The sequence below is a fragment of the Barbus barbus genome (assembly GCF_936440315.1).
Source record: "Barbus barbus genome assembly, chromosome: 8".
Classification (NCBI taxonomy): domain Eukaryota; kingdom Metazoa; phylum Chordata; class Actinopteri; order Cypriniformes; family Cyprinidae; genus Barbus; species Barbus barbus.
This window is the reverse complement of record NC_136736.1, coordinates 30,769,836-30,789,999: the sequence shown is the minus strand read 5'-3', so window position 1 is coordinate 30,789,999 and position 20,164 is coordinate 30,769,836.

Sequence of the window (20,164 nt, the reverse complement as noted above, 5' to 3'; positions counted from 1 at the left end):
GTGGGCAAATTTAATTGGTTTTACTAGGAATCCTTGCGATTGAGAGTCTTGCACGGGTGAAAAGTTCGCTATGCAGATTTTGCTCATGTTCAAGTTGGTCACATGAATTCATCGTGCTGGCCAATAGCAAGCTGCATGGTTTGAAAGTGACTTCTTCATACATTGCTGCACTATTGACAATAGATAATTGATCATATTTGCCTGCAAAAGTTAACCTAAATTGCACAAATGTGACCACACCTTTAGTCTGTTCATCAGAAAAACCTATAATATTAGAAGAGTGGAAATATAGCACATGGACTACATTTATGATGCTCTTATTGTTTTTATTTTTTTTGAGCTTATAAGGTTTGCTTCATAAAAGTTGTAAATGTATGGCAGAGAGTAATTTGTGCAGTAAGAATTTCTCCTTTTGTGTCCCACAGAAGATAGAAAGTCATATAGGTTTGGAATGACACGAGGGTTAGTAAATGATGACATAATCTAGATTTTTGGATGAACTATCCCTTTAAATGCTTTCTAAATGCCACTAACGTCATGCTTATTTTTGCTCTTTTTTAATATCCTCCCTCTTTTTTAATCAAACCCTGATTTGAGATTATAGACTCATCACTTGTCACTATTAAAATGTTGATTTGGCTTTTGCTCGGCATGATGCAGATATGACTGTGTGATGATGTTTTTCCAGCAAAACAATAACATCAATATGACCAGCCAGGCTAACTGCGCTGATCTAATCAGTCTCACGATCTGTTTTCTTCCGGTAGTGTCATTCAGAAGCAGACTCGGTTTACTCAAATAAGCTCCAAAACACCTCAGCTCAGATATTAATCCCTCCACATGTTCAAACAGAAGGAGGCAGAGAAGGAGGGAGGAAGACAGAAAATGAGAGAGATAAAGGTAAACAGAGGAGACGCAGATGAAGAAGAAAGAAAATGAGAGAATGATACACATCAGATGAGTCAGAGAGGGTTTTTATAGGCTAAATGTTTAAAAGTTCTACAAAACAACCTTAAAAACAATAAATTAATGGTTCTACATTTGGCAGAGTTTATTTTTAAAAATCATTGCACCACACATTTCTATGGTGTTGCTGTGACAGGTGGTGACACCAAATGCAAGTATTTACTATTTTTCATGAAAATAATTCAGAACCTCTTTCTCATTATTTTTTACGCCATGATATATTGCTTTTTTATATTATCTGTATTTTATTTATAATTATATGATCAAAAATGTCTATTAATTATAATAAATATTACAAAATTGATCAATTACAAAATAATAAATTATTACAATTTAAAGTAGCTATTTTCTATTTAAATATATTTTAACAAATTATTTCTAGTAATGATTTCTAAAGCATCATTACTCCAGTTTTCAGTGTCACATGATCAGTCAGAAATATGCGGATTTGCTGCTCAATTTATTATCAATGTTGAAAATAGTTGTTGCATAAAATTTAGCATTATATTTTTGTGATATATACACACACACACACAGTGGGAAAAAAAATATTTGATCTCTTTTGTACGTTTGCCCACCGACAAAGAAATGATCAGTCTATAATTTTAATGTTAGGTTTATTTGAACAGTGAGAGACTGAATAACAAAAAAAAAAAATCTAGAAAAACGCATTTCAAAAAAGTTATAAATTGATTTGCATTTAAAGTATTTGACTCCTTTGCAAAACATGGCTTAATACTTGGTGGCAAAACCCTTGTTGGCAATCACAGAGGTCAGACGTTTCTTGTAGTTGGCCACCAGGTTTGCACACATCTCAGGAGGGATTTTGTCCCACTCCTCTTTGCAGATCCTCTCCAAGTCATTAAGGTTTCAAGGCTGACGTTTGGCAACTCAAACCTTCTGCTCCCGAAGGTTTTCTATGGGATTAAGGTCTGGAGACTGGCTAGACCACTCCAGGACCTTAATGTGCTTCTTCTTGAGCCACTCCTTTGTTGCCTTGGCCGTGTGTTTTGGGTCATTGTCATGCTGGAATACCCATCCACGAACCATTTTCTATGTCCTGGCTGGCTTCAATGCCCTGGCCCTGACGGTACATGGCCCCGTCCATCGTCCCTTTGATGTGGTGCAGTTGTCCTGTCCCCTTAGCAGAAAAACACCCCCAAAGCATAATGTTTCCACCTCCATGTTTGACAGTGGGGATGGTGTTCTTGGGGTCATAGGCAGCATTCCTCCTCCTCCAAACACGGCGAGTTGAGTTGATGCCAAAGAGCTTGATTTTGGCCTCATCTGACCACAACACTTTCATCCAGTTCTCCTCTGAATCATTGGCAAACTTCAGATGGGCCTGTACATGTGCTTTCTTGAGCAGGGGACCTTGCTGGTGCTGCAGGATTTCAGTCCTTCACGGTGCAGTGTGTTACCAATTGTTTTCTTGGTGACTATGCTCCCCGCTGCCTTGAGATCATTGACAAGATCCTCCCGTGTAGTTCTGGGCTGATTCCTCACCGTTCTCATGTTCATTGAAACTCCACGAGGTGAGATCTTGCATGGAGCCCCAGGCCGAGGGAGATTGACAGTTATTTTGTGTTTCTTCCATTTGCGAATAATCGCACCAGCTGTTGTCTCCTTCTCACCAAGCTGCTTGGCGATGGTCTTGTAGCCCATTCCTGCCTTGTGTAGGTCTACAATCTTGTCCCTGACATCCTTGGGCAGCTCTTTGGTCAGTATATATATATATATATACTATATATACAGGTCCTTTTCAAAAAATTAGCATATTGTGATAAAGTTCATTATTTTCTGTAATGTACTGATAAACATTAGACTTTCATATATTTTAGATTCATTACAACACAACTGAAGTAGTTCAAGCCTTTTATTGTTTTAATATTGATGATTTTGGCATACAGCTCATGAAAACCCAAAATTCCTATCTCAAAAAATTAGCATATCATGAAAAGGTTCTCTAAACGAGCTATTAACCTAATCATCTGAATCAACTAATTAACTCTAAACACCTGCAAAAGATTCCTGAGGCTTTTAAAAACTCCCAGCCTGGTTCATTACTCAAAACCGCAATCATGGGTAAGACTGCCGACCTGACTGCTGTCCAGAAGGCCATCATTGACACCCTCAAGCAAGAGGGTAAGACACAGAAAGAAATTTCTGAACGAATAGGCTGTTCCCAGAGTGCTGTATCAAGGCACCTCAGTGGGAAGTCTGTGGGAAGGAAAAAGTGTGGCAGAAAACGCAGCACAACGAGAAGAGGTGACCGGACCCTGAGGAAGATTGTGGAGAAGGACCGATTCCAGACCTTGGGGGATCTGCGGAAGCAGTGGACTGAGTCTGGAGTAGAAACATCCAGAGCCACTGTGTACAGGCGTGTGCAGGAAATGGGCTACAGGTGCCGCATTCCCCAGGTCAAGCCACTTTTGAACCAGAAACAGCGGCAGAAGCGCCTGACCTGGGCTACAGAGAAGCAGCACTGGACTGTTGCTCAGTGGTCCAAAGTACTTTTTTCGGATGAAAGCAAATTTTGCATGTCATTCGGAAATCAAGGTGCCAGAGTCTGGAGGAAGACTGGGGAGAGGGAAATGCCAAAATGCCTGAAGTCCAGTGTCAAGTACCCACAGTCAGTGATGCTGGTGTTGGTCCACTGTGTTTTATCAAGGGCAGGGTCAATGCAGCTAGCTATCAGGAGATTTTGGAGCACTTCATGCTTCCATCTGCTGAAAAGCTTTATGGATATGATGATTTCATTTTTCAGCACGACCTGGCACCTGCTCACAGTGCCAAAACCACTGGTAAATGGTTTACTGACCATGGTATTACTGTGCTCAATTGGCCTGCCAACTCTCCTGACCTGAACCCCATAGAGAATCTGTGGGATATTGTGAAGAGAAAGTTGAGAGACGCAAGACCCAACACTCTGGATGAGCTTAAGGCCGCTATCGAAGCATCCTGGGCCTCCATAACACCTCAGCAGTGCCACAGGCTGATTGCCTCCATGCCACGCCGCATTGAAGCAGTCATTTCTGCAAAAGGATTCCCGACCAAGTATTGAGTGCATAACTGAACATAATTATTTGAAGGTTGACTTTTGTTGTATTAAAAACACTTTTCTTTTATTGGTTGGATGAAATATGCTAATTTTTTGAGATAGGAATTTTGGGTTTTCATGAGCTGTATGCCAAAATCATCAATATTAAAACAATAAAAGGCTTGAACTACTTCAGTTGTGTTGTAATGAATCTAAAATATATGAAAGTCTAATGTTTATCAGTACATTACAGAAAATAATGAACTTTATCACAATATGCTAATTTTTTGAAAAGGACCTGTATATATATATATATATATATATATATATATATATATATATATATATATATATATATATATATATATATATATATATATATTCAGAATAATTTGATGAATAGAAAGATTTTTGCATAATATACTAAAACAATCTAATATAGTTTATGGAAGGCTTCATTATACGTCATTTTGTATCACTTCCACCAGAATGTGCTGCACTGTGAACAGTTGTTTTGCATCATAGCTGTTACTACATTGTGTGTTTTCGTAAGCACTTAGAATGACTTAGAAAACAAGACGATGAGGGTATGTGAGAGATGAGCTGAGAGCGAGCAGTGTGTGCTTGAGCAGCTGGACTCACGAGTGCTTGTCACCTGAGCTGTATGTGTCGTCCTCTCAGCCCCAGCAGCTCTAATTGATGATGCGGCGTCTCAGTCATGCTCTCCGGCCAATCTGCCACCTCACAGATGGCTCTGTTTGGGCCACATGTGAGAGCCGCTCACTCAATATTTGCTTCTAAAGAAGGTGCTGGCTTATTTTAATAACGCTCCGTGTTTGGTCGGCATGAATTAGATACACATGAGATGTACATACAGGTGGCTTGCTTTGCCTGAGCCCCTTTTCAGCACCCTGTCAGATCGGTTTTAGACAACTGTCATGAATCTGATGTTATACAGACATGTGGCATTGGTTGGACTCGTAAATACTATCATATACCGTATGTAATCATGCTTATGCTACACCTATATGTCCTACGTCATATGCTGGAACGCCACTCTTGTGAACGTATGACAGTTATCAGAAGCTATAGATTACAGTTTATAATGGTTTAAATATGGACATTTTTCTTACACAAACGCATTGCTCTGCTTCAGAAGGCCTTTATTAACCCCCAGAGCTGTGTGGAGTAATTTTTATGATGAATGGATTAATTTTCTTGGGCTTCTAAATGTTGACCCCCCATTCAAAGCTTGGAAGATCCAGGAATTTTATTGCATTCTTCTGAAAGAAGAATGTCATATACACCTAGGATGGCTTGAGGGTGAGTAAATCATGGGACAATTTACATTTTTGGGTGAACTAGGCTATCCCTTTTTTTTTTTTTTTTTTATAAAATTTGCATTCGCACTATAGCTGTTGAAATTTAATTTTAATTCATGCTACATACATATGTACACACACACACACACACACACACACATGTTGGTTTTTGTGGTTTATGGGGACTCTCCATAGGCGTAATGGTTTTTATACTGAACAAACTGTGTGTGCTATTGCCCTACACCAACCCTACACCTAAACTTAGCCCTCACAGGAGACTTTGTGCATTTTTAGACTTTCAAAAAAACACCATTTAGTATGTTTTTTAAGCCTTTTGAATTACGGGGACATAGGCAGTGTCCTCATAAACCACCTTCATATTGTAATACCTCTGTCATACCCATGTCATTATACAAATTTGTGTCCTCATAAACCACATAAAAATGCAAACATATATAAGAGTTTGGTTCCAAAATATATGTTTTTGTTATATAGCCTATAGTGTATAGCACTAGTCAACTAAATGAATATAACATGGCAAAGACTGATTGAATGTATTTTAGTCCAGTGCTTGTATATAAGATTAGAGGCTGTTATATGTGGATCAACTTACTTTGTTGTGCATTTTCAATATTTTCAATATGAAAAAATAACTTTTTTATATTGATTTAGTGCATTTTGAAGAACAAAAAACATGTCATGGATTTATTTCATTTTGGGAAAAAAAGATGAGTTTTTATAATAAATCTGAAAATCAAAATCTGGATTTGAATTTTTAATGTTATTATAACCGAAATAGGCTATGTGAAAGTTTGAAACAGAAAATAGTGGTTTTCATCTTGCCACTATCCAAGGTAAAGAAAACACATTTTTACTCAAATTAATTAAAATGGATTTATAGCTGTCATATCGTCCCTTTCTCTTCTTATACTCGCTGTAATGCTCAGCTTCTTGTTGCTTTAATAATTGCATATTGGTTTGAATACACCAATCAATTCTAGCAATTAGTATATTCCCATTCATATTTACATTTGTTAGCACACCAGGGTGACTAGGATCATGAAATTGTCCAGCCATGACTTCCTGTTCCACAGGATTATAAATATGAGGGACACAAAGGCCAAATTTCCTTAATCATCCATCACAAGGAGTAAAACCTAAGAATATAATTCTGATGTGCAGAACAAGATTGTTGAGCTTCACAAAGTAGAAAGTGGCTGTAAGAAAAGAGTTCAAGTTTATTTGTATAGCGCTTTTTACGATACAAATCGTTGCAAAGCAACTCTACATGAAATTAAGTTTCCACAATATATTTATATAATATATAATATTAATAATAATAGATGTTAATCCAGTGACAGAAACAGAGAAACAAATAGAGACATAATTGGCGTAGCTGCGGTTCCATCTAAGCAAAAATGATTTGTTCAACCCAAGCTAAAGAATAATAATAATGTACATTTGATCAGATATAACTGCAGTACAAGATTATAAGATGCATTATGTGAATGCTTGGCTGAAGATATGTGTCTTTAATCTAGATTTAAACAGAGAGAGTGTGTCTGAACCCTGAACGTTATCAGGAAGGCTATTCCAGAGTTTGGGAGCCAAATGTGATAAAGCTCTACCTCCTTTAGTGGACTTTGCTATCCTAGGTACTACCAAAAGTCCAGAGTTTTGTGACCTTAGGGAGCGGGTTGGATTGTAGCGTGGTAGAAGACAAGTTAGGTACGCAGGAGCTAAAACATTTAGGGCCTTATAGGCAAGTAATGATATTTTGTAAATGATACGGAACTGAATAGGTAGCCAGTGCAGAGACTGTAAAATTGGGGTAATATGATCATATTTTCTTGACCTGGTAAGAACTCTAGCCGCTGCATTTTGGACTATCTGTAGCTTGTTTATTGAAGATGCAGGACAACCACCTAGCAGTGCATTACAATAGTCCAGTCTAGAGGTCATGAAAGCATGAACTAGCTTTTCTGCATCAGAAACAGGTAGCATGTTTCGTAGCTTGTCAAAAAATGCTGAAAGAATTGAAAGAATTGAAAGATTGAAAGAATGCTGTTTTTGTAACATGGGAAATATGATTTTCAAAGGACAAGTTGCTGTCTAATATAACACCTAACAGTACATCCGTCTAGTTGCAAATTGTAATCCAAGAGATTCTGTGTACTGTTTTTTGGTCCAATAAGTAATTTCTCTGTCTCATCTGAATTTAATAGGAGGACATCAAAATATACAAAAATAGGTCACTGGGCACAAAATGAATCTTTTACCATGGCTGTCCCTGTCCTCTGACCTGAACCCTACAGAAAGTGAGTGAGCTGAACTGAAGAGAAGAAGTACTAACATGGAGCTGTGAATCTGAAGGATCTGGAGAGATTCTGGATGAAGAAAATGGTCTCTGATCTCTTATCAGATGTTCTCCAAACTCTTCAGGCATTATAGGAGAAAACTCAAAGCTGTTACCCTGGGAAAAGGACGTTGCAATAATTGGGTGCCAATAATTGTGGCCAACATGAACTAGAGAATGCATTTATTTCACAATGAGATTTTCCCCCCACTTTCAATTGTTTTATTTCAATTATGTTGATTATGGTTGGAATTTTGTGAATTTTGTGAAAGAAAGATAAAAAGGATAAACAATGCAGATTTATTTTCACAGCCGCCTTTGCTCATATTTACCAAGGATGCCAATATTAGTGGAGGGCACTGTATATATATATATATAAAGAAAAACTTTACTTCCTTTGTACTGCATTTTTTAATACTTGTATTTTGACATGATTTTTTTTTTCCATTTAAGTGCTAACCTATAAAGTTTGTTAGATTTATGCTTAGAAGAAGAAAAACCGAGTAAGAAACATACACTTTGTTTAAAATGATAGTTCACCCAGAAATAAAAATTCTGTCATAATTTACTCATTTTATTCTAAATTTTGAAGAATGTTGGTAACCAAACAGATATGGACTCCTTTTGGCTTCCATAGTATGGAAAAAACACTATGGAAATCAATGGGGACCATCAATCGACCTGGTTACACACATTCAAAACATCATCTTTTAAGTTGAATAGGATGGATAGATGGATAATGCTTTTGTTGGTTTCGGTCATGGGTCATTTCATAACAAACAGGTGTCTGGATCAGAGCATGTTTGCTGTTGTGATGTTCTCATAAAAACCTGATTAACAGCTAGTAATCAAGTTAACACCTGCCTCCTACCTGCACACAATCCAGCCCATGGCGCAGGGCTCAAAGCAAGCAATATGACTAATTAATTTGAAGAAGTCAATTGTATTTATGAAATGAACACTACAGTCGCCACATTCAATCAAACACTGGTAGATCTCAATAAAACTGACCTGATATCACTAACAGTTTCAGATTCATATTACTCTTCTTCCCTCTGAATGCTCTCTCTCTCATTCAGCATGCACTGCAAGAGCTGGATCACATCTGATGTGCCTTTAATAGAGAATGATCTTACCACAGTTAGACAGCAGTCTCTGCTTAAGTAAACAGCATGTGAAAGGTATTACGTTAAAGGTATCACATTGAGTTCTCTGGCTTGTCTGAATAAGGAAAAGGTTTTTGCATTTTGTTTACCCTTCTAAACACTGAAATAATTTTACGAGATGTTGTAGACCAACCTCGACGGAGCCATAGACCTGTAACCTTTCAGATGGCAGCAAAATACTTTAAGCCTTATTCTAAAAGGTTTTCTGTGTGTGTGGTGTAGGGTTTAGCAGTGCCCTTAATTTTCTTAGGGGGCGTTGTTTGGGGCAGTAGCATTCTTGTACAGTAGTAAGGTTTCCTAAAAAAACACGAGGGAGATTGTTGAGCTGGTAGAGCCCACAGGATCTGGAGGGAAGGGAAAGAGAGATTTTTATATTTGCCTGTGCTAAACTCCTGGCCATAAATCCAAGGCCTGAAACAATCTAAATACTTCAAAACTGTATTCTTAAATAAATTTTAATTAGATTTTAATTTTAATTACGTTTTCCAGGTAAAAAATATCAGAAATTCCATAATATATATATATAAAAGATACATTTACTTGAGATAAAAAGCTAAATATATGATATGAGGACTTGTTTTCTTAGATTGAAACTAGTTGTGTATTACGCAATTGTTAACAACCATTGTGCTATTTTAGTATTAAATGCTATTATTATATATATTTTTTACATTTTACTTTTTAAAAAATTTGTGCTTTTGTCATTTTTATTGTATTTTTTTCTTTATATACTTCAATATTGCTTTAATTTATATTTATTTCAGTTTTAGTCATTTCAATGCTTCCACTTATCTCAGTAGTTGCCAAGTGTTGTAAGTTATTTTTATTTTTTAAAATGTATAATTTCTTTTAATTCATCATTGTTTCAGTTACCTGAAAACAACTTTTTATAGTTTTAGTTAACAATAACAACACTGGTAGGTGGTTGCCAGGGCCTTGCTATATGGTTGCTAAGGTATTCTGGCTAGTTGCTCAGTGGTTAAGTCTGTTTTTTTTTTTTTTTTTTTTTCTGTTTTGTCATATAAAAATGACAGCACAGCTCTTCTCAACAAGCTGCAGAGTTTTGAAATTTCGATTTGCATTGCTTGCCAAATTTTAATACTTAAGGTTATAGATTTGAACAAACCCCTTACCCCAAGCACAAACAACAGCAAGCCAGCAACACTAAATATATTAAACTATAATGATAAAGCATTGGACAATTAAGCTCTTTATATTCAGGCAGTACATGTTGGCTTGGCATACTTCCTGTTAGCTGCAGGATATGTAAAAACAGTCCTTCTAATCTGGGTCTGTGAGCGTCTACAGTGTTTTTTTTTCTTACTTATCCTGGATTTCCCAGAATATTTAATGAGAACGGTGAGGCAATCTGGCGAGACTTGAGTCTACTGTCCATGTTAAAGACAAGTCTGCTGATTTGTGCCTAAGGGGACATTTTACACCAAAACAGCTCAGCCCCTCTGCTGGGTGAAGGCCACTTGAGACAGACAGCGAGGGGGGACGGCGGGAAAAGAGAGAAAGAGAGACAAAAATATGACTGAATTAAAACTATAACCATAAAGAATTGATGTTCTAAAGCCTGGTTAGAGACAGTCTGATGTGAGATTGTTACATTTTCTGATGAAAATGTGTGTGGTGCTCGCCCATGCAGAAGTCGCCACTATGATGCTAAGATGTGTGGGTGGTTGTCAGGGCATTGTTATGCAGTTGCTAAGTTGCTATCCAGTTGTTGTGCTGATTATTTAGACGTTGATATGTGCCTTGGAAAGGTGCTCTGGATGGTTACATAATAAGAAACTCGAGTAAGGTTGCACCATTCATAAGTTCTTGCACTAGATGCTAAGTGACTATTAGTTAGTTTGGAAATAACACTGTACTTAAATTGGTTAAAACTGTTCATTCTTACGGCAGGATTTAAAAAGCGTTTTTTTAAGCTCTCAGTAATATGTACAGTATATGCTGCAAAAATATCTCAATAAAAATATTACCTCTGCCAGCTGACACATTCCAAACATTATTGCATTACTAATTATTTTGACTTTTTTTTTTTACTTTCTTAATATGACATCTCACTGTTATTGATTTGATAAGCTGCTATAAAATTGTAAACAGATGTATTAAGAAAATGAATAATAAATTATATTTTAATAATAAATATTCAAGAACTGTATACTGCAAGAGCAAGAAAGTAATACTAACTGGAAAATATGACTTTATTGATTGATTGATTTTGTTGGCATGAACAAATATCGTACCTGTAAATAAGTATAAATTTCAACATCTTTGTATGTCTAAAAGTCTGCTATTAAATATGAGCTGCTAATGTAATCCAGCTGTTGGTTAGATGCTTCCTTAATGCTTTCCTTTATACGTAGGGTTATATTTCAGCTAATGATGCAAGGTTTAAATTTTAGTAGTGGCTAACCCAAGCACTAAGTAACTTATGCATTGCTGATGCAACTGCTCTCTTGATATAGCTACTTAATATCAAATGAAGATCCACCACTATGATTTTTCCTTTTAGTCAAGAGTCTTTTAAAAAATATTTTTGTAGTTGTACTGTTTTAAATTCTCTTAGGAAATGATTATATTACTAAACAAACGCTGTCAAAAATGTTTTTAACAGAGTGAAACCTGAATCCATTTTAGACATCTAAAGTAAATTTTCAATTGATCTTTTATAGTATTTCAACTTGTTGCTCCCCATTAAAATAGTCAGAGAAGTTGGCCTGGCTTCTCTTGATGTGGCTTAAATATATACAGTCATGGCCAAAAATATCGGCACCCTTGGTAAATATGATCAAAGAAGGCTGTGAAAATTAATCTGCATTGTTAATCCTTTTGATCTTTATTTAAAAAATTCACAAAAATCTAACCTTTGTTTGGATAATAAGAATATAAAATGGGGGAAATATCATTATAAACGCAACACTTTTGTTTTTGCCCCCATTTTTTCCATGAGCTGAACTCAAAGATCTAAGACTTTTTCTAAGGCCCATTTCTCTCAAATATTGTTCACAAATCAGTCTAAATATGTGTTAGTGAGCACTTCTCCTTTGCCAAAATAATCCATCCACCTCACAGGTGTGGCATATCAAGGTGCTGATTAGATAGCATGATTATTGCACAGGTAATAATCCAACAGCCACAATAAAAGGCCACAATAAAATGTGCAGTTTTACTTTATTGGGGGGTTGGGGTCCGAAAACCAGTCAGTTTCTGGTGTGACCACCATTTGCCTCACGCAGTGCAACACATCTGAGCAGGTTGTTGATTGTGGACTGTAGAATGTTGGTCCACTCCTCTTCAATTTGGACCTCTTCAAGTCGTGGATGAATGGCACAACAATGGGCCTCAGGATCTCGTCACGGTATCTGTGCATTCAAAATGCCATCAATAAAATGCAGCTGTGTTCGTTGTCCATAACATACGCCTGCCCATACCATAATGCCACTGCCACCATGGATCCACAACGTTGACATCAGCAAACCGCTCACCCACACGACGCCATACACGCTGTCTGCCACCTGCCCTGTACAGTGAAAACCAGGATTCATCCGTGAAGAGAACACCTCTCCAAAGTGCCAGATGCCATCGAATGTGAGCATTTGCCCACTCAAGTCGGTTATGATGACGAACTGCAGTCAGGTCGAGACCCCGATGAGGACGACGAGCATGCCTGAGACGGTTTCTGACAGTTTGTGCAGAAATTCTTTGGTTATGCAAACCGATTGTTGCAGCAGCAGTCCGGGTGGCTGGTCTCAGACGATCTTGGAGGTGAAGATGCTGGATGTGGAGGTCCTGGGCTGGTGTGGTTACACGTGGTCTGCGGTTGTGAAGCCGGTTGGATGTACTGCCAATGTCTCTGAAAAGCCTTTGGAGAAGGCTTATGGTAGAGAAATGAACATTCATTTCACAGGCAACAGCTCTGGTGGACATTCCTGCAGTCAGCATGCCAATTGCACGCTCCCTCAAAACTGGCGACATCTGTGTCATTGTGCTGTGTGATAAAACTGCACATTTTTAGAGTGGCCTTTTATTGTGGCCAGCCTAAGGCACACCTGTGCAATAATCATGCTGTCTAATCAGCATCTTGATATGCCACACCTGTGAGGTGGATGGATTATTTTGGCAAAGGAGAAGTGCTCACTAACACAGATTATAAGAATATAAAATGGGGGAAATTTGTCAGCATTGTTCACAGATTTGTGAACAATATTTCAGAGAAATAGGCCTTTCGTGTACATAGAAAAAGTCTTAGATCTTTGAGTTCAGCTCATGGAAAGTGGGGGCAAAAACAAAAGTGTTGCGTTTATAATTTTGTTCAGTGTAAATGTTTTTCTCTAATACACATTGAACACAATTAACGGCACCCTTTTAGTCAATACTTTTTGAAACCTCCATTTGAAAGTTTAACAGCTCTTAATTTTCTCCTATAATGCCTGATGAGGTTAGAGAACACCTGACAAGAGATCAGAGACCATTCCTTCATCCAGAATCACTCCAGATCCTTTAGATTCCCAGCTCCATGTTGGTGCTTCTTCTCTTCAGTTCACCTCACTCATTTTCTACAGGGTTCAGGTCAGAGGACTGGAATGGCCATATCAGAAGCTTGGTTTTGTGCTCAGTGACCCATTTTGTGTTGTTTTTGAGGTTTGTGTTTGGATTATTGTACGGTTGGAAGATCCAAACATGGCCCAATATAAGATTTCTAACAGAGTCAGTCGCTTGTTGATTTTTTTTTTATCTGTTGGTATTTGATAGAATCCATGATGCCATGTGTCTAAACAAGATGTCCAGGACCTCCAGCAGAAATATAGGCCCACAACATCAAAAATTCAGCAGTATATTTCATTGTACACATGGGGTACTTTTTATCCCTGTGTTCACCAAACCCATGAGTGTTTGCTGCTTGTTGTGTCTGATAACTGAATATGCTAGAGATTGTTTTTGGATGGGCTAGGACAATTTTTCTTGAAACCCTCCCAAACAACATGTGGTGATTTAGGTGCTGTTTGACAATTTTTTTAAAGGTTTTCTGACCCCGAGGCTCAACTATTTTCTGCAATTCTCCAGCTGTGGTCCTTGGAGAGTCTTTAGCCACTCAAACTCTCCTTCTCACCGTGCATAAGGATGATATAGACACATGTCCTCTTCCAGGCAGTTTCATAACATTTCTGTTGATTGGAAATTCTTAATGATTGCCCTGATGGTAGAAATGAGAATTTTCACTGCTCTAGCTATTTTCTTAAAGCCACTTCACTAATTTGTGAAGCTCAATTATCTTTTGCTGCACATCAGAAATATATTATTAGTTTTTTCTCATTGTGATGGATGATTAAGGGAATTTGGGCTTTGTTTTCCCTCCTATTTATATTTCTGTGAAACAGGAAGCCATGGCTGGATAATTTAATGTTCATAATCACCCTGGAGTGCTCAAAATTGTGAATATGAATGGAAATATACTTCAGAGATATTTTACTCATTAGAATTTCTAGGGGTGCCAATAATTGTGTCGAACGTGTATTTGAGAAAAACATTTATTTCATAATGATATTTCCCCCCATTTTAAATTCTTATTATCCGATGAAAAGTTAGATTTTTTTGAATTTTTAAAATAAAAGATCAAAAGGATTAACAATGCAGATTAATTTTCACAGCCGCCTTTGTTCATATTTACCAAGGGTGCCGATATTTTTGGCCATGACTGTAGGTATTATCTGTCTGTTTATCATTAAAAGGATGAAAAAGTTTGATTGCTTCAAAAAGAAGTAGTGAGCAATCCACATTATTTAAGGCAACATGCTGAATGATTTACAAGCAAAATTGAATTCTTGTGGTCAGAGGTTTGTTTAGATCACTAATCCCAAGTATGAGAATTAGAAATAGTGATCCTGCCTGAGCACACAAAATATAATCGCACAAAGAGACCAAAGCTGCTTGGTCCCTCGCTCACAGGAAATGCTGTAGACATGGGGGCTGGGGTGGCAAGGGATCCTGGGATAGCTTGAGGACTGGAGACATCTTGTGTCTGGCTTCCAGCTCCAATACACACACCAGAGAGAGGGCTTAACCTCCTGCTGAGCTCCGCTGCCTCACATCCCACTCCAACACACACATGCAACTTCCACCCACATATGCTGGCAAACATCCTCAGCACATGCACAAACCCCCCTCCCACACAAACGTTCCTTCCTAAACAGCACATGCTAACACACAAACACGCTCACCGTCCCACCAGGAAGAGAGGAGACATGTGAATTATTTATCTCTGCTTCCCTAGTTTTCCAGAGTGGAACCTGCCAGAAGGTGCCCTGAACTACCGAGACCTTTAAACCCACTCCACAGAGACGAGTGGATTAGCCAGCTGTGAGTCATAACTGACAGCTGTCAGTCATTGAGTGCTCATTTAAATATGCAACAGTTCAGAACTCATCCTTATGTCTGGGCTTTATGTTTAGCTTTTTGAAATGGACAGTATTGGCCAAAGATCTCAGCAGGATCCAGATACTGATTTTGTTTGTGACTGTGTTTTAACATTTCTGCTATTATTTACTCACTCCTTGTGTGATTCTAAACCTGTGCCTTTCTTCCTTTTAATGCAAATAGGGAATTTGGAAACATGTAGGTTATTTTGTGTTGTAAGATGCCCCCATTGATTGAGCACATTGATTGGCCACGCTCAGTCACATCTCAATGCATTTATTGAGTGGTAATGCCATTATTCATCTTGTCTTTTCATCTGAACATCAACATTTGTGAGATTTATTCTGTCTGAACAGCTTATAAGTTAAAGGAATGGTTCACCCCAAAATGTTGTCATCATTTACTCACCCTCATGTCCTTCCAAATCTGTATGAGTTTCTTTCTTATGTTGAACGCAAAAAAAGATATTTTGAATAATTTTGAAGTACCATACAATGGTCCCCATTGACTTCCATAGCAGAGAAAGAAATACTATGGAAGGCAATGGGGACCAACAACTGTTTGATTACCAGCATTCTTCAAAATATCTTATTTTATGTGCAACATAAGAAAGAAACTCAGGTTGCATGTTTGGAACAACACAAAGGTGAGTACATTTTTGTTTTGGGGTGAAGTGTTCCTTTAATTGTAAATTATTTAAATAATTAAATGGTGTAATTCACATACATCTGTTGTTATGTAATTTGTTGTTTGAATAAATTGCCAAAATATATACATTTTGCTTGATAATGCAACATATATACAATTGTTTTATTTCTAATTTTATATTTTTAATATGATTTAAATATAAGAAAATAATGAAATATTATATATATAATATATATATATATATATATATATATATATATAGCAGAGTATGTAATATATAGTATGTAATATATATATATATATATATATATATTACTCTGCTATTCAAAAGCTGAGTGATTTTAAAGAAGTTAATATTATTATCTCATATAATGTATTTATATTTAATTGAGCAAAAGTCACAAAGACCTTCACATTGTTACAAAAAATTCTATTTCAAATAAATACTGTTCTTTTCAACTTTATCAGTTAATCTTTAAAAAAACAACAACCAAAAAAAAAATGGGTTTCGACAAACATATTAAGCAGCACAACTGTTTTCAATTTTGATACAACTGAAAAAAGCACCAAAAGAATCATGTGATACTGACGCTGAAGTGTTTATAATAATAATTTCACAATACTATTTTACTGTATTTTTGATCAAATTAATGCAGCCTTGGTGAGCATAAGGAACTTTAATAAATCCCAAACCGATTTTGTCATAGAGCAAATAAAGTAGCAAATAGTTCTATTTATTACCCCTAATATACTGGATGATGCATTCCACTCAGCTACTAACTGTAGAACTTGCATAAGTTGTACAGATGGAGCTTTTGTATTTTGAAGCTTGAAAATTCTCAATACAGTTCTTATTCATTGTAACTGCCTAGACAAGAGCGACCAGTTGAATTCAGACTTTCTCTTTTTGTGTTCCACAGAAGAAAGTCAAACAAGCTTGAAAAGACATAAGAGCGAGTAGATAAGCACAGAATGGTGGACTATTCCTTTAATAATAAAATATGAAGTGTTAGTGATGGATCTGTGTAGTCTGTGTTCTGATGGCTGGTATCACAGCTTTGCAGGAGCGGGAAAAACCGCAAGTTTGATGCGTAGGAGTGAACTGGCCTTCTCTCACTTTCTTCCACTGATTACCCCTGCACTCCAACTCCCTGATACATCCATCTTAAGTCTTCTGCGCTGTCACAAGGCACGCACACACACACACACACACACACAGCATAAAGCACAGAACAAATGCACACACCAGCTCTGCAGCAAAACCTGTGAGCTTTCTTTCAACATTGGCAGCTGCCTTGTAAGGAAATGTTCCTCATAAGTGATCAGCATGAACCCTGTGAACTTGAATTGATTTCAGTAGAGTTTGAGGTTATCGTGTTGCTAAGCTAATGACACAATACTCCATTAAGGATAAAAACACATGCACATCGTTCAAACGTTTGGAGTTGGTAAGATTTTATAAAATTATATTTATACATTTTATAAAAACGCTGTAACAATTGTAATATTATTTATAATATTTTTTATTACAATTTATGAATGACTGTTTTCTATTTGAATATATTTTCAAATTTAATTTATTGCTGTGACGCACAGCTGAATTTTCAGCATCATTACTCCAGTCTTCAGTGTCACATCCTTCAGAAATCATTCTAATATACTGATTTGCTGCTCAAGAAACATGTTATATTACTTGCTGTGGATATTTCTCTCAACTTATCTGCCATCTTATCTCTGAACTTGAAGGTATAATTCAATTATAATAATAATTATGCAGATTTTTGAAAAAGCCTTTGCATTTGAAGTGCACCTATGTTTCCATCCACATATTTTTATGCAAATTTCACTGCACAGCATCTGTTGGTTTAGTCATTCTGAAATGTCAAAAAGCCAAAGTTTGTCATCACAGTGGTTTGGTATACCGTATTGACCCGAATATAAGACAATGTTTTCTTCTTGGAAATGCATCTGAAAAAACACGGTCGTCTTATATTCAGGGTCTAGACTTTGACAAGTCAATAATAAAACAATAGGTGGCACCAAACACGCATAAAACGAGTGTGCCATGAAACATGTAGGGTGCTTCTCAAATGGAAGGTTGCATCCTACCGAGGCTTCAGTCCTTCAGAGTCTTGTAGACTAGAGTCCTCCTCAGCATAAACGCTAGAATAAGACGGTCTAGTAAGTGCGCATGGCTACGTCACATAATTCCCACCCTCACCGTCACGACACAAAAATATTAATAAAACTTAGTTTTGGGAAAATACTTTGTATTACAAATCTTTATATTAGTTGGCTTTCCATTAATGCAATACAGTGAATCACAGCTGTCTACAGTCTCCCCGTGGCTTTGGCAGTTGTAGCGTTTGAGTACTTACACCAAAACAAAAAATAACATCTATGCTTTCATGTCCGAAAACATTCTTTTTGTCTAACATTTCATAATAAATTCAGACAAGCTCATTAATGACTCGTTTTTCGTGAAATGGAATGGGTAGAAAGGATTGTGGGTGATTGAAGGTCGGGGAGGATACATCCCACGCATCCTTCAAATTCAGCTGAATGAAGGACGCGAAACGAAAGCTGCTTTCCAAGGATCCTTCCGATTGAGATGGCCTTCAGCGACGTGGCAGCCGAGAAATGCAGCCTTCGTAGGATGCAGCCTTCCGTTTGAGAAACACCTACCATGTGTGTTGTAAAGATTGCGAGTGAAAACAAAAGAAAAAGAAAAGCTTGCAGCGACGTGAGTCGTGACTGTCATGTTAGCCTGATGGGACCAAACTTCCTCTGTAAGTGATTTTAAAACATAAGACAGTACCTAGGCTAAGATGAGTAGGCTAATATGAGATGGATAGCCTAAATGTTATATAATTCAGATGGGCTACCTGTTATTTTTATGGTATATCAAAAAGTGTATATTTTTAAATGTCATTAATGTCAGGTACATTTTACCAGTATTTACCATACTTTCAAAACAAAAATTAAAATAGGAAAATATGCCATATGAAAATAATTTAAGATAAAACGTGTTTTACAGAGAAAAAAAACAAAAACGAAAAAACAAGATTTGGTTTTCAAAAAGCCTTTTTCCAAAAGGTACATCTGGAAAAGGGGGTCGTCTTATATTCGGGTCAATATGGTAATTACCTCCCAGAGCCTTCTCACATGACTGTGTTCCCAAAGATCAGGAATATGCCTGTGAACACAAGATAACGTGACAGCATTTATTGCATTCATTATATACATAAAAAAAGCGCTACAGTGACTTCCAGTTTTCTGACTGATATTTGGTGCCAGTCTACCAGGAATTTTTTATTTTTTTTTCTTTTGAACTGATGGAAACAGTGCTGTATTCACAAATATTTTATGCAGTTATTCCATTCATTACTTTGGATGGAAACATAGCTCATGATGGCTTAAAATGCTGCCCAGGTAGGCATCTCGCAAGGTTTTGGAACAGAGCTGCAGTCAAAAACACAGGCTATAACAGCACTACACCAACTGCATCACAAACACAGCCCTGTTATAGCTAAAGAATGAAAAGTTTACGCACATAGACTCTCAGACTCACAGATGGTTAGTACAGTATGCCACATTGCACCCTGTGTGTATTGTCACACTAGAGCTCTGTTTCTCAGCCTCGGCTGCTTCTGAAGCAAGAAGAGTAAGAAGTGTTTCCTGTGGAGAAGGGTAGTGAGGTTGAGAGCGGGCGTCTGTGCAGGGCCGTAGGATCAAGCAGATACTGGACTGGACCTTGAGACATACAGCAGCCCTCTAAAACACGGTTTACATACCTTACACACCCTGTGCTGAACTCACAGCCACAACAGAATGTCTGCAGAATCAGCTTTGACCACCTACAGAGGGATCAGCACTAAAGGTGTGTTAGGAATTTCATGCTACAATATTTCTTATACTATTTCTGCATTGTGTGCACGATTATATAATTTTGTTCTGTGATGCCCCAATAAATTTGGCAAAATGTGCAGTACACTGTAAAAAAAAAAAAAAAAAAAAAAAAAAAAAAAAGTTGAGCCAACTTAAAATTTTAAGGCAACCAGCTTCAGCAGATTTTTGAGTTTTCTCAACTTATTTTTAGGAAATTTCTCAACTTTTTGTTGTTTAAACTTAAAACAAGAAGTTGAGAAAACTCAATTTTTTTTTACAGTGTATGCAACCACAAAACTGTGCATTAAATATTCTATCCCACAATGCAGTGCACTGGAAATACACCTGCAAA